Consider the following 24,991-nt stretch of genomic DNA (forward strand, 5'->3'; position numbering starts at 1 on the left):
TATCATTCGGTAGAATTTCTCAGCAGTTAGAGACAGCGAAATGGAAGTAATCATTCACAGGACAATTTCTACCTCTTCATCTCCTGAGTAAATAGAAGGTTCCTTTCACAATAAGGGAGAGATAAGTGGTTCATGAAAGGGTGATAAAGGAAGACTCATGTGGGAGTTGGCGCAAAGCGACGCTCCTTTGTTCTCGTTTATGTTCTCCTTCTTCTTCCTTATTGTCTTTTCCGAAATCGAGAATTTGGACTAAAACGCATTCCTCCCTCTCTCTCTCTCTCTCTCTCTCTCTCTCTCTCTCTCTCTCTCTCTCTCTCTCTCTCTGTTCTTACAATTCATTCCACCAGCCCCTCTCTCTCCCTCTCTGGACTATTCTCCTATCTGGAGACTTCAACTTTCCTTTCGTAGACTGGAAAGAACGAATAGGAGAGTGGATGTACTTATGCATATAAAAAAGAGAGTAATAGTAGTGCGAAGATAAGAGGCAATTCGAAACCTATTAGATATGCTACTAGAATACAACATTCAACAAATAAAATCACCGCCAACAAGAAAGGAAATACTTTAGACCTAGATTTGTGAACGAGATGAATTATGTTAAAGAAATGATAGTTTATAATGCGAGTATTTCAGACCATAATGTCATAGAATTAACAGTCCATTCCAAAGCAAGTGAAAACAGAGATAAGCAAGAAATGAAAAAGTGGGAAGGATATGGAAAATACAACTTCTACAGTAAAAATATAAAATGGTCAGAAATAAATGAAAGAATTAAACAAAGATTGGGATAACATTTTCGTAAGTGATGACATAAGGGTAAATACGGAGATTATATAAATATTAGAGAAAATAGTGGATAAATATATACGAAGAAAGAAAAGTAAACATCAGTCATGCATACCAAGAGACAGAAGGATCTTGTTCCAGAAAAATCAGAAAAGTGGAGGAAAAAAGGTCTTGCAAAAGAAAAAAATGCATGGAAAGTTATAGAACTAAAAAGTAAGATAGAAAATGCAGAACAAAAGATTATACAATCAAAAGAAAATGAAAAACGGGACTTGGAAGAAAAAACCCTATTAAATATCAAGCAAAACCCCAAACTATTATACTCATACGCGAAGAAGATGAATAAAAGAAGAATAGAAATAGGCCCCCTAAGAATTGAAGGGAGATTAACGAATGAAAAAAAAGGAAATTTGCAAACATATTGGCAGAACGATATAAGAGAGAATTCACCCCTAGAATAGATAATGAAGATAATGATATAGAAGTAAGGGATGAAAATAGTGAATATTTAGCTGACATAGATATTAATGAAGCTGATATTGTGCAGGCTATTAATGAAATTAAAAAATGGAGCTGCAGCAGGCCTATGGAGTTCCTGCTATTTTGTTAAAGAAAGTAGTTCATTCTATCGCAAAGCCACTTGCAATATTATTAAGACAAAGTGTAGATACAGGCAAGATTTATGATGAGCACAAATTAGCATTTATAGGCCTGTGAGTCTAACATCACTATTATGAAAGTGTATGAAAGGGTAATGAAGAAAAAATATTATGAAACATTTAATAAAAAATAATTTGTTTAATATAGGACAACATGGTTTCGTACCCGGAAAAAACAAAAATACACAAACCCAAACTGTTAGTCCACCGTGAGAACATATTCAAAAATATGAAAAGCGGAAATGAAACAGATGTGGTTTATCTAGACTTTGCAAAAGCTTTTGACAAGGTAGACCATAATATATTAGCGAAGAAAATTAGAAAAACACAATATCGTGGATAAAGTAGGAAGATGGTTAAAAAGAATTTTTACACAACAGAAAAACAGATAGTTATTGCAAAACGACGAGAAATCGGATGAAGCCAGGTAATATCAGGTGTGCCACAAGGTACGGTGTTAGCTGCAATACTGTTTGTTATTATGATTGAAGATATAGACAGTAATGTTAAGGATTCGGTAGTGAGTAGTTTCGCAGATGACACAAGAATAAGTAGAGAAATTACTTGTGATGAAGATAGGAACGCTCTACAAAGAGACCTTAACAAAGTATATGATTGGCCAGAGGTAAATAGGATGGAGACAGAGAAGGAAAGCTATATGCATATAGGGGACCTAATAATGAGACAATCACAAATAAGGAAGCAGTTAAAGACCTTGGTGTGATGATGAATAGGAACATGTTATGCAATGATCAAATAGCAATTCTGTTGGCAAAAATGTAAAGCAAAAATGGGAATGTTGTTACGGCACTTCAAAACAAGAAAAGCTGAACACATGATTATGCTTTATAAAACATATGTTCGTAGTCCACTTGAATATTGCAATATGATATGGTACCCCACACTATCAAAAGGATATTGCACAAATAGAGAGTGTACAAAGGTCCTTTACAGCTAGAATAAAGAAAAGAAGTTAAGGACCTTGACTACTGGGAAAGACTACAATCCTTAAAATTATATAGTCTAGAAAGGAGAAGAGAATGCTACATGATAATTCAGGCATGGAAACAGATAGAAGGAATAGCAGAAAACATCATGGAACTAAAAATATCAGAAAGAGCAAGCAGAGGTAAATTAATAGTGCCCAAAACTATACCAGGAAAAATAAGGACAGCACACAGGACTTTAATCCACTACGCACCAGCATCGATAATGCAGCGTCTATTCAATGCGTTGCCAGCTCATCTGAGGAATATATCAGGAGTGAGCGTAGATGTGTTTAAGAATAAGCTTGACAAATATATAAACTGCATCCCAGACATCCAAGATTGGAAGATGCAAATATACCGGAAGATGTGCTAGCAACTCTCTGGTAGACATTAGAGGTGCCTCACACTGAGGGACCTGGGGCAACCCGAACGAACTGTAAGGTCTGTAAGGTCTAAGGTCTCTCTCTCTCATTTTAATTCATTCTCATTCTGTCTGTCTGTCAGTCTCTCATTACAAATCCTTCTCTCTCTCTATCTGTCTGTCTGTCTGCTCTCTTCTCTCTCTCTCTCCTCTCTCTCTCTCTCTCTCTCTCTCTCTCTCTCTCTCTCTATTTCTACTTTTTTATTTTTTACACCATTTTTCATTTATTTTTAATCTCCTCTTTTATAACTGTTATATTGTTGTTATTAATGCGTTTCGTTATTATTGAGTTAATCAAGACATGACATTTAACTATAGAATATTGTGAGGACATTTCCATTAGTTGAATATAATTTTACACACATATATATATATACTACATATACATATATACATACACACACACGCAATGTCACACACACACATACATACATATATATTTTTTTTTCTGTGAATATCGCCCTATAGTGTCTACATATCCCCAAGAAAGGACAATTGTAATACTTCTAATATCCTAACTGAGGCCTTTGTTTTTCATAAGATGGCGAACCTTATTCATAAGGAACAAGCCCACTAACTTGAAATTCCAGAAGCTTCCGAGGAATATAATGGTGTTCATTAGAAAGCAGTATAGAAGGTAAAGGGGAATACAAAAAGAAAGTAGAGATAAACTTTTTAAAACAGCAAAAAAATAATTTGATAATTTAATAAATTAATAAATAAATACATAAAATCATAAGTGATTAAAATGCAAGGAGACTTGTATTAGGGCAATAAAGTATTGCATCTTCGCTTACGATTTTGCAAAACCACATGAGAAATACTGATTTGATGATTTAATATGATAGTTGCAGATGAATGCTCCAATTAGATGTCATTTAAAAAAAATAATAATTTAAAACTGCACCGTCATTTCGCGCGTTTGATTAATAACTTTACAAACTCGATTTTCCTTGTCTTTCTTGTTTTTATTTCCTGTTTTTCTGTCCCTGAAGCGACGTAAACAATGTTGCTTCGAATTCTCGATGCCCAGCGTTCTGCTGTAGGAGGCAGATGAAGGGAATCGGTGCAATTTGCATATTCTTAGGAAGATATGACCCTCATGAATCTCTTCGGCTGAAACTTCATCTCGGAAAGATATTTTGAAGCTGTACCTTTGTTATTCTCGTTCGTCTTGACTGGTTTGGTTGGGAGAAAGGAGCTGTGGATATTTTATTTGCTTGCTGCTTGGCGTGATAGATTTGCTTCCTGCTTTCTAAAATTGCTTCCTTTAGTACTGGATAGATTTTCCTGCCTGACAGAATTGTTGTGCTTGCTTGGCTTGATAAAGATTTGCTTGCTTGAATATATTTGCTTTGCTTGTTCTCGTTGGCTTTACTTGAAAATTTGCCTTGCTTCCTTGCAAGCTTGCCTTGATCGATTTGCTCACTTGCAAGTTTGCTGTGATTGCTAGATTGCCTACTTACTTGTTTTCCTTGAATGCTTGCTTGCTAGCTTTGCTTCATTGCTTGCTTGTTGGTGTTTTGCTTGCTTGCATGCTTTGCTTGCTTGCTTGCTTGCTTGCTAGATTACATATTGGCTACTACATGGTTGCTAGATTGCTTGCTCAATTGCTTGCTTGTTTGGTTTCCTTTTTTGCATCTTTCGATGTTTTTCTTGCTTGCTTTGCTTGCCCGCTTTATTTGCTTGCTGGTTTGCTTGCTAGATTACATTCTTGATACAATACATGCTTGCTAGGTTGCTTGCTCAATTGCTTGCTTGTTTGGTTTACTTTTTTGCTTCTTTCGATGTTTTGCTTGCTTGCTTTGCTTTCCCCATTTATTTGCTTGCTTGCTAGATTGCATGTTTTAGTTGTTTGTTTCTATGCTTGCTTGCTTGCTAGATTACTTACTTTGTTGTTTACTTTCCTTGCTTTTCTTGGTTGCTTGCTTTCCTTGTTTTGTTTGCATGCTATATTGCTTCCTTATTGTAGTGCTTACTTGTTATATTGCCTTCTTGCTTGCTTGCCTCGCTGCTAGATTGCACCGTAATACACTATAAGAAACAAAGACAAAAAATTTACCTGTACTTTGGAGGATTACAGAGGTCTCTCTCTCTCTCTCTCTCTCTCTCTCTCTCTCTCTCTCTCTCTCTCTCTCTCTCTCTTATTTTCTCTCGTAAGCAGAACAGAGGTTCAATGGACAACTCTTATCTTTTGTTCTCTATTGTTTATTGTCTGTCCCTTTTCCTTCCTTTGTAGCGATGATGGACAAAAGAAGACAAAAAAAGTCGCTTCTACATAAAGACAACTCGGATGCCTCCTTTGGGGAAAAGTTCATATTGCCTCTTTTGTTTTTCTTTGGAAAAAACTAAAAGGAAATTGACAAAAAAAAAAAAAAAAAAAAAAAAGTTCTGTATTAAACCTTCCTTCTGAGGGACAGAATGGTACGAGAAACAGAAACACAGTAAATAAATAATGAAAAATAAATTGCTGATTATAAAATACTTATTCAAGAAACGAATTTATCTCTGCTTAACAAAACATCTTAGTTAATTCTTATCAGTCTGAAGCTTCAATTCATTATCCGGACATTAGAGACACGAAACACCGCCATTATCCGGACATTGCAGTCATGAAACTTCGTCATTGTTCGGACATTGCAGAAACAAACCTCTTATTCTGAAACCACAATTCGTCATTATCCGGACACTGCAGACATAACCTTTGAATCGTAACTGATGTCCACGTCTCGAGTCCCAAAATCCATGGGCCCTCCAAAGGCGCCTCATCAGATGGACCAATCAGGGGCTGCCACCTGTGGCCATGTATACTGCCCCTCCTGAATGAATAACCAATAGAGTTGCCCCCCCTTTACATCGGGGTCATCTGAATGACCTTGCCCGAGAAATGACCAGGGCACTGTGATGGTTCTGTCCTTTTGAGTCATAGATTCTCTCTCTTCCTCCCCACCACCTCTCTCTCTCTCTCTCTCTCTCTCTCTCTCTCTCTCTCTCTCTCTCTCTCTCAGTTATGCCAGTCATATACCAACCGATGATATTCATTTTATATATTTCATATGTTTTATAGCACCGACTGAAGAAAGCAATTGGTTCATGAGATGTCTTACACGCGTTGTATGTTTGAAATATTCCTTTATTTGTTTCATAAATCACGTTGCTTGTTTGTTTGTATGGTGCTTTTAAGTTGCTTGAAACCAGTGGTTATTCAGCAACGGGACCAACGGCTTTACGTGACTTCCGAACCACGTCGAGAGTGAACTTCTATCACCACCAAATACACATCTCTCACTCCACAATGGAATGGCCGAGAATCGAACCCGCGACCACCGAGGTGGGACGCTAATACCGTACCAACCACGCCGCTGAGGCGCTATAAATCGCGTTGCTCCTGAGAGGTATTGCTATACCTTCGGACCAAACGGGTTATGCATCCAAAGCTACCAGATTCCTACTGTTCCCAGTCCCAAAAGCTTCAAAATATTCCAGTGTGAATCCTGAATGCCTGCATACCTTTTTAGAGTCCTCTATGATAGCTCTGGGAGTTTGAACATTTATCATACCTCACAAGGAAGATGAAATGAAACTTTCAACAAACAATGGTTTCGTTAGAAGGATTACTGGTAAGGAATGGCCGATATCCTTCACAAGAATAGATATACAGCATGGTAAAACTGCAAAAGGCTTTGCAAAAGACCAATCGACCGAGTCTGCACCAGAATTGCATAAAACTTGCAGATATTAACTTTCACGTCATTATCTCAGAAAAGAAGATATTCCAACCCCATCAAAGAGGCTGCAAAGCCGATAAAAAACTGATTTGCAGAAGAGCCAACCACTTAACCCCTGACCCAATCCTTCAGGGAGAGGAAAAAGGTCCATCACGAAGTTTTGGGGGAAAGAATTCTTACTTTAATGCAAAGCTGAGCTCTCCCACCCGAGAGAATCAGGTATGCTGCTGAACCTCATTAGAGCTCTCTCTCTCTCTCTCTCTCTCTCTCTCTCTCTCTCTCTCTCTCTCTATTTTCTTGAGACTATATAGAATCATTTTACTTTTTCTAGAAGAATATTACAACATCAGATTCAAAGTTTTAAAATCTTAAAATCTCTAAATCGAGGAATTTCAAAGATTTTTCAAACGCTGTCCCACATGAACTGCAAATTGAGGGTAAAAAAAAACAAGTCGATGAATTGAGCAAAAGTGTATAATACCTAAATGTGTTGGAAGAAATTTTCAAAGCCCTGTGACTTTGGAATGTCTGAACTTGGAATGATTTTTGAACATGTTTTCTGGATTCCTATGCCAGAGTGCAAGACTAGAAGTCTTATGGGAGTCATAGTGTCGAAAAAAATTGCAAATAAACGCTCCAACGCACTTTCAAGAAACTGTTTTTGAATGCTCAGTATTGCGTAAAGAGTGAATTATTAGTCAAGATGAGTGAAAATAGATGGAAAATGAACGGTTCAATATTGCAAGAGAGCAATATTTTTCCCGCTTCATAAAATACTCTGTAAAAAGAACATAGATGTGTTAGTAATGATATTACTAAAACAGTGAATATGAAAATTAAGTCCAATATCAGTTTGTCATAATATAATAATAATAATAATAATAATAATAATATAATAATAATAATAATAATAATAATAATAATATTGGAAAAGGAGACCCTCTTTCAAACAAGTCTTATTGAAAGATATTGCTGCATCAGCTGCGTTCAACTTGTAAATAATCTTCTCTATTTTTCTAATAATAGCTTTCTCTCTGCCACTACAACTGGCGAGTATTGCGCCGATATTACTCATCAGGAGGAGTCAATTTCAGGGATAATGGTTACAAATTTATTTATTTGTCACAGTAAACGAACAGATATGTCAAAATATAAGTTAATCTAGTAGCAAACGTTTCTCTCGGTATCATCCGAGCATGATCACGGCAGTGGATCGGAGCAGACTGTTGGTGCTGTTAAGATCTTCTCAATATATGCGGCAGGTCAGTAGGGGTCAACCGGTAGCTGCGTTTTCAAAGTCACCTTCTCTCGAACTCACATACCTACAGGACGACCATTGACCTGCTTCATAAGCATCTTAATGTCACACCATCCCAGAAAAGAGTTATCAGCTTTCTTAAGCTCGTCGCTCGGACTCTGTCTCCATGGGAAGTTAAAAATGATAAGTCTGTACATTCCTCCCTTTTACAATAATAATAATAATAATAATAATAATAATAATAATAATAATAATAATCATAGTCCTCCAATTCGACTGGGTGGTATTTATAGTGTAGGGGGTTCTGGTTGCATCCTGCTCTTTAGGAGTCCATCACTTTTCTTACTATGTGCGCCGTTTCTAGGATCACACTTCTGCATGAGTCCCTGGAGCTACTTCAGCCTCTAGTTTTTCCAGATTCCTATAAGGGATCTTGGGATCGTGCCTAGTGTTTCCTATGATTATGGGTGCAATTTTCCACTAGCATATCCCATATCCTTCCTATTTCTATTTTTTTTCAGGTCTTGATACTTATCCATTTTTCCTTTTTCCCTTTCTTTCTCTTCAACTCGTGTGTCCCATGGTACTGCGACATCAATGAGTGATACTTTCTTCTTGATTTTGTGAATCAACGTCACGTCTGGTCTATTTGACATATCACCTATCTGTTCTGATACATAGTCCCAGAGGATCTTTGCCTGATCGTTTTTCTATCACTCTTTCAGGTTGGTGCTCGTACCACTTATTACTGGCAAGGTAGCTGGTGTTTCTTGCACAGGCTCCAATGGAGAGCTTTTGCCACTGAATCATGCCTATTTTTGTACTGGTTCTGTGCAAGTGCCGGACATTCGCTTGCTATGTGGTTATGGTTTCATTTTTCGTATTGCACTTCCTACATATGGGAGAGATGTTATTTCCATCTATCGTTTCTTTGAACATATCTGGTTCTTAGGGCCTGGTCTTGTGCCGCTGTTATCATTCCTTCAGTTTCCTTCTTGAGCTCTCCCCTATGTAACCATTGCCCATGTGTCATCGCTGGCCAGTTTTTTAGTCTATCTCATGTATTGTCTGTGCATTGGTTTGTTGTGCCAGTCCTCTGTTCTGTTTGTCATTCTCCTGTCTCTGTATATTTCCGGGTCTTCGTCTACTTTTATCAGTCTTCTTCCCATGCACTCTGAGCCACTCGTCTTCACTGGTTTTCAGATATTGCCACAGTGCTCTGTTCTCGATGTTGACGCAGTCCTCTATACTTAGTAGTCCTCTCCCTCCTTCCTTTCGTATTATGCATAGCTTGTCGTATTTGCTCTTGGGTTGGGTAGTGCTTTGTGTATTGTCATATGTTTCCAAGTTTTCTGGTCTATGTTGCGGAATTCTGCCTTCGTCCATTCCACTATTCCTGCGCTGTATCTGATTACTGGTACTGCCCATGTGTTTATGGCTTTATCATATCGCCGGCATTGAGTTTTGACTTGAGTATCGCCTTGAGTCTGCACTCTTTGTGTTTTATATCCCCTCCTTCCATTATTCCCAGGTATTTATATCCCGTCTCATCTGTGTTTGATGTTGCACCCATATGGTAGCTTTATCCCTTCAGTCCTTGTTACTTGCCCTTTTTTTTTATGTTGACTAAGGCACATTTTTCTATTTCAAACTCCATCCTGATGTCCCCGGATACAATCCTTACTAGGGTATCTATTTCCTTGAAGCTCTTACCATACCAGCTTGATGTCGTCCATGAACATCAGATGGTTAATTCTGTGGCCTCTTTTCTTGAGTTGGTACCCAGCATCCATCTTCTGCAGTACTTTTGTCATAGGAATCATGGCTACTACGAAGAGTAGTGGGGACAGTGAGTCGCCCTGGAAGATCCCTCTCCTGATATTAACCTCCTGCTAGTCTTATTCCAGAGCTTGTAAGTATTGTATTCCTGTTGCGCATTGTATTTTTGAGGAAGCTGATGATGTTTTCCTCTGCCCCATATATTTTCAGGCATTCTATTAGCCATGTGTGTGGTATCATGTCGAAGGCTTTCTTATAGTCTATCCATGCCATGCTTAGGTTGGTTTTCCTTCTCCTACTGTTCTTCATTACCATTTTGTCTATGAGGAGCTGGTCTTTTGTGCCCCTACACTTCCTTCATATAAATCATTCGAGCTACAAATGTCCTTTAATATCTAATTCGCTCTACCTCGGAATTGATATATTTTCATATATGTACCGATCCTGATTTCATTCCCCGTCCAACTAGACGGTGGTTCGATCCCATGGGGGTACGAAATTACTATCAACTAAAAAATTCCCCCTCGGTACATATATGAAAATATATTCAATTCCGAGGTAGAGCGAATTAGATATTAAAGGACATTTGTAGCTCGAATGATTTATATAATCACGGTGATGTGATAAATATTCATAACAAGGCTGCATGGGTCAAACGCTCGAATCGGCTAGCATGGTGGAGGGGGTTTCATATCGATTCTAATTACAATACAACGAGATCGGCATTGATTTGTATGGTCAGAATCGATATAAACCTTTAGCCTCTCTGATAGCCGTTTCGGTAGCGTCACTGTCCGATCCTGATTTCGTTCCCCGTCCAACTGGACGGTGGTTCGATCCCATGGGGGTACGAATTATTATCAACTAAAAATTCCCCCTCGGTACATATATGAAAATATATCAATTCTGAGGTAGAGCGAATTAGATATTAAAGGACATTTGTAGCTCGAATGATATATGAACTCACGGTGATGTTGATAAATATTCATACAAGGCTGCGTGGGGTCAGAAACGCTCGATCGCTAGCATGGTGGAGCTGGGGGTTTCATATCGATTCTAATTACATATACAACGAGATCGGCGTTGATTTGTAATGGTCAGAATCGATATAAACCTTTAATCTAGCCTCCTGTGGGGGCAAGCCAGCCTCAATGGGTGCCGGTCCCAAGCCCGGATAAATAGGGAGGGTTGGTGTCAGGAAGGGCATCCGACTGTAAAAAAACCCACGCCAAAACCAATGGAATGAGTCGTGATATTGATGAGAATAGGGCTAGGGCGTACTCCGTAAACGACGCACAGACACATCGCCCTAACTCTGTGACAAGGCGAGGCTACTGCATCATGAGCGGGGTGCAGCTAAAGAAGCGAGCTCTAAATGTGATCAGAATAGGCCAGCTCAATATTGGGTCTATGACAGGAAGAGGAAGAGAGTTTGGCAGAGTTAATGAGGATAAAGAGAGTGGATATTTTGTGTGTGCAGGAAACTCGATGGAAGGGTAATAAGCTAAAGAACTGGGGGATGGCTACAGTTAATCTATAGTGGAGCAAATGAGCAGGGTAGGAATGGCGTTGGAGTAGTGTTGTCGGGGAAATGAAGAATGCAGTGACGGAAGTGAGTAGAAAGAATGACCGCATTATGAGAGTGAAGATATGTTATGGAGGGGAAACAATGAACATCATTAGCGCTTATGCTCCACAAGTGGGCTGCACAGAGGAAGAAAGAGCCGTTTTTTGGAACGAAATGAGTGAGGTAACGCAAGAACTGGAAGAGCAGGAGAGGACTGTAGTGGGGGCAGACTTTAATGGACATGTCGGAAATGAAAAGGATGTAATTGAACGTGTGCATGGAGGACATGGGATTGGGGAGAGAAACCCAGAAGGAGAGAGTCATAGTAGACTTTGCCGTGTCCTTTGATATGGCAATAGTGAACACATTCTTCAAAAAGAAGAGGGAGCACTTGATAACATACAGGAGTGGCGGTAGATGCACACAAATAGATTACCTCCTTTACAATAGATCAAGGCTGGTGGAAGTTAGGAATTGTAAGTTATCCCAGGTGACCACGTGGCCCCCCAACATAGGCTCCTTTGTATGGATTTAAAGATGAAAAGAGAAAAGAAAAACGAAAACGAATGGGGTAAAGAAAAATCAAGTGGTATAAATTGTTAGGGAGGGATAATGATAAGAAGAGAGAGTTCAGGAGAAGAGTGCTGGGAGAGGTTGATCTGGGAATTGAAGATGTGGGAGAATGGTGGAGGCAGAATGCATCAGTGATTAGAAGACATGGAAAGGAGATACTAGGGGAAACATCTGGAATAGTATGGGAGGAAAAGGAGAGCTGGTGGTGGGAAGAAGAGGTGGGGGGAAGGTGGGGGAAGTGTGAAGGTAAAAGGGAGGCAAAGAAGAGATTGAAGAGTCACAGCTGCAGGAGGACAGAGAAAGATTAAGAGAAAGAAACAAAGAAGTAAAAAGGGTGGTAGCTCAAGCTAAGGCAAGGGCATATGAAGAGGTTTATAATGAACTGGAAACCAAGGAAGGGTTGAGTAAGATGCTCAAACTGTCAAAAGTAAGAAATAAAAGAACAAAGGACATCACCCATATTAAGCAAATGAAAGATAGGAATGGTACGGTCGTAAAAAAGGAAGAAGACATCCTGAAAAAGATGGAAAGAGTATTTCGAACAACTGCTAAATGAAGAAAATGAAAGACTTGTAAGAGAGGATGGACAAGTAAACATGGGAATGGTAATGGGGGATATCTAGGGATGAAGTGATACGAGCCTTAAAAAGAATGAGAAATGGGAAGGCAACAGGACCTGACTTAATCCCAGTCGAAGTTTGGAAAGCCTTAGGAGAGGAAGGGGTAGACATCTTGTATGATCTGATGGTAAAAATATTCGAACAGGAAAAGATACCAGAAGAATGGCGGGAAAGCATATTGATACCTATATTTAAAGGTAAAGGTGATGTCCAGGAATGCAGTAATTATAGAGGTATAAAACTAATGTCTCACACGTTGAAGATTTTGGAAAGAATCATAGATAGCAGCTGAGAGAGGAAGTTAGAATAGGGAAGGAACAGTTAGGATTTATGAAGGGAAGCGGCACAACGGATGGAATATTTTGCATAAGGCAGCTAATGGAGAAATTCAGAGAAAAACAACGAGACCTGCATCTGGTATTCATAGACCTTGAAAAGGCCTATGACAGAGTGCCAAGGCAAGAAATATGGAGATGTTTGAGGGAGAAGATGGTGCCGGAAAAGTATGTCAGAATTATTCAGGAGAGTAACAGGAATGTGTATACAAGAGTGAGGAGTAGTGTTGGTGAGACGGATGGATTTGAGATAGGAGTTGGATTACACCAGGGGTCAGCACTTAGCCCATTCATCTTCAACATCGTGATGGATTAAATGACCAGGGATGTTAGAGAAGCAGTGCCATGGTGCATATTATACGCGGATGACATTGTGTGTGTTCAGAGGGGAAGGAGGAGTTGGAGGGGAGGTTGGAGAGGTGGAGAGCAGCACTTGAGAGAGAGGAATGAGAATAAGCAGATCAAAAACCGAATATATGTGTTCTAGTATTACTGAGACGGTGGAGTAGCATAAGATTGGGTGGGGAAGAAATAAAGAAAGTACAGAAGTTCAAGTACTTAGGGTCCGTATTGGAGGATAGTGGAAGCATGGACCAAGAGGTGAGACACCGAATTCAGGCAGGATGGAATAAACTGGAGGTCTGCATCAGGGGTCCTCTGTGACAAGAAGGTCCCTCTGAAAATTGAAAGGAAAGTTCCATAGGACGGTGGTCAGACCAGCAATGTTATATGGAACAGAAACGGCAAGTATGAGGAAAACAGAGGAGAAGAAGATGGATGTAGCAGAAATGAGAATGTTGAGATGGATGTCGGGAGTAACAAGGGAAGATAGGATTAGAAATGAGTATATAAGAGGATCAACAAAGGTAGCTGAAATATCGAAGAAAATACAGGAAGGAAGGCTTCGATGGGTATGGACAACCTGTTACGAAGGGAGGAACGTCATGTTGGAAGACATACGATGGAAATGGAAGTGCAGGGTAGAAGGAAGAAGGAAGACCAAGAAAAGAGATGGCGTGATTGTGTAAGGGAAGATATGGAATTGAAAGGTATAAATGAGAACGAGGCACAAGACAGAAATCGATGGAGACGACTCATTCGTAATGGCGACCCCATATAAAAATGGGTTTCAAGCTAGGAGAAGAAGAAGAATCGATATAAACCTTTAGCCTCTCTGATAGCCGTTTCGGTAGCGTCACTGTCCGATCCTGATTTCGTTCCCCGTCCAACTGGACGGTGGTTCGATCCCATGGGGGTACGAAATTATTATCAACTAAAAAATTCCCCCTCGGTACATATATGAAAATATATCAATTCCGAGGTAGAGCGAATTAGATATTAAAGGACATTTGTAGCTCGAATGATTTATAAGAATCACGGTGATGTGATAAATATTCATAACAAGGTTGCGTGGGTCAAACGCTCGAATCGGCTAGCATGGTGGAGGGGGTTTCATATAGATTCTAATTACAAATACAACGAGATTGGCGTTGATTTGTAATTTATCAGAATCGATATAAACCTTTGCCTCTCTGATGCCGTTTCGGTAGCGTCACTGTCCGATCCTGATTTCGTTCCCCGTCCAACTGGACGGTGGTTCAATCCCATGGGGGTACGAAATTATTATCAACTAAAAATTCCCCCTCGGTACATATATGAAAATATATCAATTCCGAGGTAGAGCGAATTAGATATTAAAGGATATTTGTAGCTCGAATGATTTATATGAATCACGGTGATGTGATAAATATTCATAATCAAGGCTGCGTGGGTCAAATGATCGAATCGGCTAGCATGGTGGAGGAGGTTTCATATCGATTCTAATTACAAATACAACGAGATTGGCGTGATTTGTAATGGTCAGAATCGATTAAACCTTTAGGCTCTCTGATAGCCGTTTCAAGTAGCGTCACTGTCCGATCCTGATTTCGTTCCCCCCCCGCCCATGGGGGTACGAAATTATTATCAACTAAAAAATTCCCCCTCGGTACATATGATAAAATATCAATTCCGAGGTAGAGCAAATTAGATATTAAAGGACATTTTGTAGCTTGAATGATTATATGAATCACGGTGATGTGATAAATATTCATATATACATAATATATATATATATATATATATATTATATATATATATATATATATATATATATATAGATATATATATATATATATATATATATATATATATATATATATATATATAATATATATATTATATATATATATATATATAATATATATATATATATATATATATATATAGATATATATATATATATATATATATATATCTATATATATATTATGAATATTTATCACATCACCGTGATTCATATAAATCATTCAAGCTACAAATGTCCTTTAATATCTAATTCGCTCTACCTCGGAATTGATATATTTTCATATATGTACCGAGGGGGAATTTTTTAGTTGATAATAATTTCGTACCCCATGGGCGGGGGAACGAAATCAGGATCGGACAGTGACGCTACCGAAACGGCTATCAGAGAGGCTAAAGGTTTATATCGATTCTGACCATTACAAATCAACGCCAATCTCGTTGTATTTGTAATTAGAATCGATATGAAACCCCCTCCACCATGCTAGCCGATTCGAGCGTTTGACCCACGCAGCCTTGTTATGAATATTTATCACATCACCGTTGATTCATATAAATCATTCGAGCTACAAATGTCCTTTAATATCTAATTCGCTCTACCTCGGAATTGATATATTTTCATATATGTACCGAGGGGGAATTTTTTAGTTGATAATAATTTCGTACCCCCATGGGATCGAACACCGTCCAGTTGGACGGGGAACGAAATATATATATATAATATATATATATATATATATATATATAGATATATATATATATATATATATATATACATATATATATATATTATATATATATATATATATATATATATATATAATGTAATATATTCCATACCTTTCGTGATAAGTAACCATATCGTCGAAAATTTTTTATTATTATATACTATATATGTATATATAGTATATAATACATATATATATATATATATATATATATATATATATATATATATATATATATATATATATATATATATAAGAGCATTGAGGACTTTAAGAAGGGAACTGGGAACTCTACAGTATCAGAAGGTAAGGGTAATGATATGGCCATCTTTTAATCATAATGTTACAAAAATGGTTTCTTTTGCAGCAAGTGCCTTGAATATATATATATATATATATATATATATATTTATATATATATATATATATATATATATATATATATATATATATATATATATATATATATATATAGTATATACTATATATATATATATATATATATATATATATATATATATATAAATATATATATATATATATATATATATATATATATATATATATATATATATATTATATATACTATATATACATACATATATAGTATATAATAATAAAAAAATTTCGACGATATGGTTACTTATCACGAAAGGTATGGAATATATTACATTATATATATATATATATATATATATATATATATATATATATATATATATATATATATATATATAATGTATTATATTCCATACCTTTCGTGATAAGTAACCATATCGTCGAAATTTTTTTATTATTATATACTATATATGTATATAGTATATATAATATATATATATATATATATATATATATATATATATATATATAGTATATATAGTACTATACTATATATATATATATATATATATATATATATATATATATATATATATATATATATAGCATATACTATATATATATCTATTATATATATATATATATATATATATATATATATATATATATATATATATATATATATATATATATATATTCAAGGCACTTGCTGCAAAAGAAACCATTTTTGTAACATTAAGATTAAAACATGGCCATATCATTACCCTTACCTTCTGATACTGTAGAGTTCCCAGTTCCCTTCTTAAAGTCCTCAATGCTCTTAGGAACGTCATCAGCCGAGTTCCTGAGGTGCCCCTTTTGGGGTAGCCTGCCTCACATCTGCTTAATGACATAAGTCAACTCAGGTAGGGTTGTGGTATCCAAAAGGTGTCTTTCAATGAAGAGTTGGTTCATCTTGATGAGTCTGTCTAACAAGAGACCTTCACCAAAGCCATAGCACCCAAGGCCAGCCCCTACCATCACCTCATCAGGTGCTTTGAGGGATTAATTAGCAGTGCACCTGTTGGTCATAGGTATCTGACCCCTTCTTACTATAAACAAGTCCTTGATCCATTACCAGTACTGTGAAGGTCGCCTCGTTATTCCCAAGGACGCTCCTTCAGTCCTGCATTTCCTTCTTCGGTCGTAGGTCATTGAATGCTTTCTCCAAAGGACTCTCATTGAGTTCTACACTAACTTCTTTGATCGTAGGACATTGCAGGCTTTCGACAGGCACTTAAACTCTTGAAACGAAAGCAATCAAATCCATTCCCTCAGAGATTGGTTTTTGTCTCTTCAGTTCTGGTTCAGGAGGCCTTGGCTTTGCAGATTTGTAGTCAATTGTCCTGCAATGAGCTTTGGGGTTTTAGATGTTGTGTTTCAGTGTCCTCCTGTTCCCTGGTACAAGGGGTAGATAAAGCTTTCCCGATACCTTACCTGGGCAATGAAGCGGTAGACTGATCACTCATAAACACAAATGAGTCTTGCAATTTCTCTGACTTTTTGCTAAATCTTGTTAAGTTTGATGACTAAGCCACATCACCACAGCTTGTACTTCTTCTGGGTTAGGTTCTATCGAGAGAGAGAGAGAGAGAGAGAGAGAGAGAGAGAGAGAGAGAGACTCCCCGAAATGTGTGATATTGAAGGGAACAAGTAAGTTTAAAATCGTCTCGGCAACACTTCACGCAGATCCACTCCGGACACGGGCTCACTTGGTACTGAATAGGGAGGAGTCAGGGGTGGGCCTGAAGAGAAAGACTCGTTCTGAGTGGCAAAAATGTGATAAGGTTAAAAAGGCACACTGAAATGTGCCTTTAATTTGATTAAAATATAACATTATATAAAAGGGTCGGATTAAAACCCAACATCAGCATAAGAGTATAATACATATTTAAGTGTTATTCCAATAATCGTAATATTTTAGACATGATCAATTTGACATAATTATTTCCTTTGTGGTATAAAAAGACCCAAAATACTTAAACCTTTAGTCTCAGTATTACTAATTAAATAAATGGTTTTCAAACTCACACGACTTCGCAGGAAGACCTGCTTGATTCATTTGCGCGGATAACTGGCGGCGCAAAGCCTGTGGTCATCCACGATAAAACAGACTCCAGTTAAAATCCAATTACAGGGAGGGTGTCATCTTAAGGATGAATTAACTAAAAGAACATTATTATTAGAATATACCATTATTAGGTAAATCATGGTAATCACTATTTAATCGTTCGATATAATCCAAATTGATGACTAAATTGTTTTACACTTACCCACAAAACAAGGACCAATTGACTGAATTTTGCTCTGTTTTTTCTTTCTGGAAATATGGAAATAATTGTGTTTTTCAAACTTAACTCTTCCTCAACCTCTTCTCTCTCTGCCTTCCTCTCTCTCGCTCTCTCTCTCTTCTCTCTTCTCTTTCTAAGGCGGGTGACAGATAAAGCCGGGTGAACGTCCACCCTTTCAACCCAGGGGCTGGACGACGGTCATTAGGAATGAAAAAAAGAGACGCAAATCTTCCTCCAGGGAATACTATTGGTTGGGTTCGTCTTGCTCCAGAAGATGAGGAAGGATTGATGCTCCGATATTATTACTATTGTTATTATTGATATTAGTAGTAGCAGTAGTAGTAGTAGTAGTGCATGGTATGGCATTCATTTTGGTGAAGATAGTAACACGTTGAGGTATTTATCATTATTATTAGTTTTTTATATGGCATACTTTTTGGTGATGGTAGTACTATTGCTTTGACTACAATGATCATAGTATTTAGTTGTAGTGGTTTATGATATGGCATTATTTTAGATGTATCATCATGATCATTATGAATAATAGTAGTTTTTCATATTGCATTATGTCTGGTGATATTATTATTACAACCATTAGCAGCAGTGTAGGATGGGGGAGTGATTGTGGTGGTGATATCATTATTATTATTATTAATAGAAGTATGGCATTTTTGGTGGTCAAATATACATATATATGCGCGCGCGTGTGTGTGAGAGAGAGAGAGAGAGAGAGAGAGAGAGTCTTCTTGACTTATAGTTCACAATAAAAAAATTAGAGAATCAGAAATTGTAAATTGAAGCAAAAACACGATAAGGAAAAAAAACTCCCCAGAGCAAAGAAGGTTACTTTCGCTATTTCTCGAATGTCGGTGAAACTTCAAGGGACTCGAAGTGAGATAGAGCTCTCTCTCTCTCTCTCCTCTCTCTCTCTCTCTCTCTCTCCAACGGTCATGCCTCCTCCAAAAAGAAATTCGCCAAAGGGCACCAGACTCTTGGAAAAGGGAAAATCCAAAGTAGTTTACGATGTAGAGCGAAAATTTTGCAAGACGAGAGAGAGAGAGAGAGAGAGAGAGAGAGAGCCACTCCATATTCAAATGGCTCTTCTGTCTCTCCGGAGGCACAAATAAATTTGGCATTTTATCCCTCTCTCGGAAGGAAGCATTTTTCGATCATAACCTGGAGCGTCTCAAGGAGGAAATTCAAAGACAGAAAAAGTGATAAGGAGATCCCTTCACTCTCTCTCTCTCTCTCTCTCTCTCTCTCTCTCTCTCTCTCTCTCTCTCCTCACTAACGAAGGATGGAAATCTCTGGGTGTCGTAAATTGTTTTAAAAATCCTTTCGCTTTTTTCGCTGAAGTTTTATTTGCCACACCCACATTTTGTATTATGTTGAGTATACATAAATAAGGATTGGGATGTCAGTGAATATATGTTCTTTTCCACAGTCCAGCGGTGTGAGGAGGAACAAATGTCCTCTGGAACTTGGGGAAGTTCGACATCGAAACACAACTGAGTGCACATTGGTGCCTCTGCTGTTACTCCGGACCATCTCTTTCTTTCCATTAAAAACAAAATATTTCATCTTTGCATGTTATCAGCCACAGTTTTCCAGAGCAAGATCATTTGAGCGATGACTGGAATAAATCATAATTCTGTATTTCACATTTTAGTCATGAATATTCCTGAAGTTCTGCCAACAAAAAAATCCCCGATATGTAGAGTGTGATTATTCATTAGCATTCATTTCCGGGTACAAGGAGATTTTAATATGATTTGTATATCATTAGAATTGTAAATCTAATATACCGCCATGAATTCACGAATGGTAATCCATCGTAATATCTAAAACTTTTCCGTGGGGAATATCACACTTACTTGTTGGCATATATTCAAATGTCTCTGATACTGAACACTGCAGAATAATTTCTCTGAATTCAGACAGATTGGCAGTCATCGTTATACCGTGGAAGTCCACAGCTCTCGACAGCTGTGCTGAGAGTTTGTGTTATAGATAGGATACTAAAGTTATATTTTTGAATGATTTGAAATGAAAATTCAAAATAAAGGCAGACCTTCAGATGACGCAAGAAATCCAGCTCCAATTAACAGACCATAACAGGATATAAAACGAACATCATGAAAAGAGAGAGAGGGAATTTCGTAGTTAAATAGATGTTAGATCAACCAGTAAAGAAATGAGGCATTACAAATAGTAAAATGAACAATCAAAATAAAGCAAGATCTCTCTCTAAGTCCCTCTGAAGAAACGACACAAGGAGAGAAAAACGGAATCGTCTATAAAATAATAATTTCGTAGCTAAATACCTGTCAGGGGAACCAAATCAGAAATGAGGCAATGAAAATATTAAAATGTACCATAAAACAGAGGCTGATCTCAATGTAACCAAGAAATTCAGTTCCATACCAAGAGACATCACAAGGAAAGAAAAAATCTCCACCGTCAGATCTTGAAGCAGCCTCATCGGTTCCTGTAATCAGCGATCGATTCTGTAACGACCTTTTCCCAAAGTGTTTGAAGCCCCGTAAATAATGCAATTTGCAATTCCGTCGAAGTCCTTTTGGAGAGACGCTTTTCAGTGGTCTTCTGGGAATTATTGACTGGTTTCTCGAATCTTTTTCTTTGGAGCGGAATAATTTCGTCCCAAGAGTCAGTCATATTAAGGCTGCTGTTTGAGAATTTCCTTCTTAAGTATCTCATTCTTTGGTCATTTAAGTAAGATTAGGAGGCTGTCACTTAAGAATTAATTTCCTTAACAATCTAACTCTTTGGTCATTTAATGACGATTTGAAAGGCTGTTACTTAAGTATCTATTTCCTTAACTGCCTAATTCGTTGGTGATTTAACAAAATTAATAATAAAAAAAAAACTATTTGCAGTAAAGAATGCTATGACAATAAAGGGAGTGTTATAAAATAATTACAGTATAATATCCTACGTAATTGATAAAAGTTTTATTCACATTGATAAGAATAGTTTTAATTACATTCCAGATTATTATTTGTCCAAAATGTCTCCTGTCCCCATGCCCTAATCTCTCTCCCTCTCTCTCTCTCTCTCTCTCTCTCTCTCTCTCTCTCTCTCTCTCTCTCTGATAGCGGGAGAGGAAAAATCCTAATAGCAGGCCAGTAATTAAAAACCCAAAATCCAGCAGACCAACTTCGCCTGAATATTCAGTTTTCTTTCCAATAGCTGGGAAATCGCGATTCTGTAACGTTAAAATTAGCGGGAACTGTATTTCGTGATTCTGGGGAGCAAGTAATTTTAACTTAACTTAACGGAACTTTATTTCGCGATTTTCAGGAGCGAGAAATTGTAACGATAAAATTAGCTGGAACTTTGTTTCGAGTTGTAGGAGGTTAAGTAATTCTAAAGATAAAATTAGAGGGAATTTCATTCCGCCTTTCCGGAGAGCAAGTACGTTATTGTAAACGATGAAATTATCCGGAACTTAATTTCGCGTTCCTAGGAGCGAGTAATCTTAACCAGAAGCATTTTAACACATGGAAAGATCTTAAAATATAGAACTGTAATAAATTCCGTTTATTTCAGATGTATGATGTACTTTCATGTATTGTGTAGGTTTATTGGCCTCAAACAGAAATGAAAATTGGAAATGTCATACTATATTGAAATGTATAAGAATAAAAGCATGGCTTTCTGAACGCTAATAATACCATTTGTATGTCGGAAAAAAAAAAAAAAAGGTCTGAAAGGTGTAACAGGAGGAAAACCTCTCAGTTACAATATGAATCAATTGTAAGGAGAGGGTTGAAGGAGGGAATATGGAATAAAGAGAATATCAACGGAGGTACAGTAAAAGGAATGAAAGGGGTTGTAGCTAGGTGCCTTGGAAGGGACGCTGCAAAGAACCTTAAGCAGTGCCTACAGTGCACCGCGTGAGGTGCACTGAGTCACTACCTTCCTACTGGTGAGAGAGAATCCATGCCATGACAGACTGCCAATGGACAAAGTAAAATGAAATAAAGCATAAAGAAATGAAAAAAATAAATTAATGGAGAACAGTTATAAAGATGATAGACAACGAAAAGGGAAAACAGAGGAAGAGAGAGAATCCTTCATCACACAATCCTCCCAAAGTCCAATTACTGCGGCCTCTGTTTCCTCATAAATGGTTCCTGGATTATTTCAAATCAGCTGATGCTGGCTGGCCTCCTGATGCCCACTTGGGCATGAGGCCAAGTTGTCTAAGAACAGAAAATTGAGTTTAAAAAAGGAAATGTTCTGGAATCATCAGAGAGACAGATGATAAAAGGAGAATAATAAATAAGAGGTTGATTTCGGAACTTGATGAGAGGAAGTGACATGAATAATGGTGCTGAGACACTAAGAGACGAGAATTGAAATGTAATGAAATTCTTTAGAGTGAAATTCACTGGAATTCGAAAATGAAAAAATAAAGACACGTATTGAAACGTTGCGATACAAAAGTATTCCTTTTCTTTCATAGAGTGAGATAATAAAAGTAATAACGTGACTCCTACAGAAACGATTGGTGGTACAAAAGTATTTCTTTTATTTGATTTGTACACAGAAAATTAAAAGCAGGAAAATGCTGAAACAAATAAAAGCGGAGGTGGACGAAGCAGCAAAAAAATGTATGACACCTCGTCTGAAAGTCTGCGTCACTTTTATGCCGTTTTATTATTATTATTATTATACTATATTATTATTATTATTATTATTATTATTATTATTATTATTATTATTATTATTACATATGCATACAAAAGGACATCACCTTCCAAAGCAAAAAATCAAAAATTATGAAATAATCAAGAAAACGACAACATACATGAAATTCACATAGAAATGAACAGGGTTTATTGCCATCAATATCACGTTCTTCAATACAATTTCCCACCTTCCTCATCTATATTCTCATCTACTCGTCTCTCTCTCTCTCTCTCTCTCTCTCTCTCGTCTCTCTCTCTCTCTCTCATCAGAAGCAGAGATTAAACTTCGAGGAGAAGGTAGTCTTAACAGAAATGCTGCTGCTCGATCACTTCACCTATGTTGAGGTAGAAGGGAATTACACAAGATTTTCCCCTTCAAAAGAGAGAGAGGGAGGGAGAGAGAGAGAGAGAGAGAGAGAGAGAGAGAGAGAGAGGTAGTTTTGTTCTCATCGAAACTAAAGTTTGACTTAAATGGTTAAACGTAATATTGGGATTCCATTTTACTTTTTTTACTGACGCAGAGAGTATGGGGCTTCCAGCCTCATCCGAAGTCCGAAGTATATATATATATATATATATATATATATATATATATATATATATATATATATATATATAGTATATATATATATATATACATATATATATTGTTCAAGATTTTAAGCCAGAACCAAGGAAAGTAAGATTTCCTAAAACAAGATTCATTCATCCTTGTCTATATGCAAGTTGCCCCTTTGAACTGAAAGCTTTTCTGCTCCCATTGGTTGTCCGGAATTTAACCCCCACAGGGCGTGGGCAGCGATTACCGGGAGAGTCTTAAAAGGGCAGGGACCCAGCAGTTCGTCCTCAGAAGAACCCTAGAACACTACTTCACCCCTTCTGCTCCCCCCTGCCTCCTCTGGGGAAGTCCCAAGTATTTTTATACTTCTATAGTGCACAGAAATATCAGCAGATAAGGAGACTACCAAGCACAGGATTTCCAGGTACTGTGAGAGTAAATTCCAGATCAGCCAGGGAATTGTTCTGCCTTTTGTCTGTATTTAATTTACCATTCTTTCAAGGTGACTTTCCCCCCTCCTTTGTTTAGCTTCTCATTCCCCCAATCTTAGTTCAATGCTGTGATTACTCCCCTTGTGATACTAGTAAACATCCCCTAGTTAATTCAAGCAACAAAATAGTTCTCTCTGTGTAAATTATCCTAATCATTTTCATTCTCACAGAGTGGCCTGTAAATTTTTGATTGAAAGTAAGTAGTGCGCAAAGCTCACCCACGAGTTGTCCCGGCCTTATGCTGGGATACCATCTCTTTGCAGACAAACACCGTGCCTGATTGTGGAAGAACTTGGGAACCCTTGGTTTGGAGTAAGCCTTGCATTTTCAATAACCTGTTTGTGCAAAATTCTGAACGCTGTGTCTGGTTGCACCCAGCCACGAGTTTCTTGTGGATCGACAGTCAATCACCTTATTAGTTCCTGGCCCTATGTAAATTAATGTAAATATAGTGCATTTAAAACTAAAGTCCAGCTTTTATGTAAATTCCTCCTTCCTCAGTAATACCTGCCTTATGCCATAGTTTTTTTTTCTTTTTTTTTTCTCTTTTTCTTTGTTGTGATCTCTTGTTCCTCCATTCAAGGCCAATTTTTTCAGTGTTAAACTACATTTTTCAGGATTGAACAAGCAGTTCAGAACAATATATGTAATATATATATATATATATATATATATATAATATATATATATATATCTATATATATATATATACAATATATATATATATATATATATATATATATATATATATATATATATATATATATATATATATCTATATATGAATAACTTGATCACGAAGTATATAAAACGTGATGCTATGTATAAATAAAGGTTTTTTGCCACGAAGGAAAAAATGAAAAAGCGAGATAGCCAAGTACTTTCGGTCCTGTTCGGACCCTTTACTGAGGCAAACTGATTTTACAAAGAACAACATAGTCAAAAGACGGCTTAATATACAAACTGACACTACCAGATTAGCCATAAGGG

Source organism: Macrobrachium nipponense, chromosome 31, assembly GCF_015104395.2.
Source record: "Macrobrachium nipponense isolate FS-2020 chromosome 31, ASM1510439v2, whole genome shotgun sequence".
Taxonomy (NCBI): Eukaryota; Metazoa; Arthropoda; class Malacostraca; order Decapoda; family Palaemonidae; genus Macrobrachium; species Macrobrachium nipponense.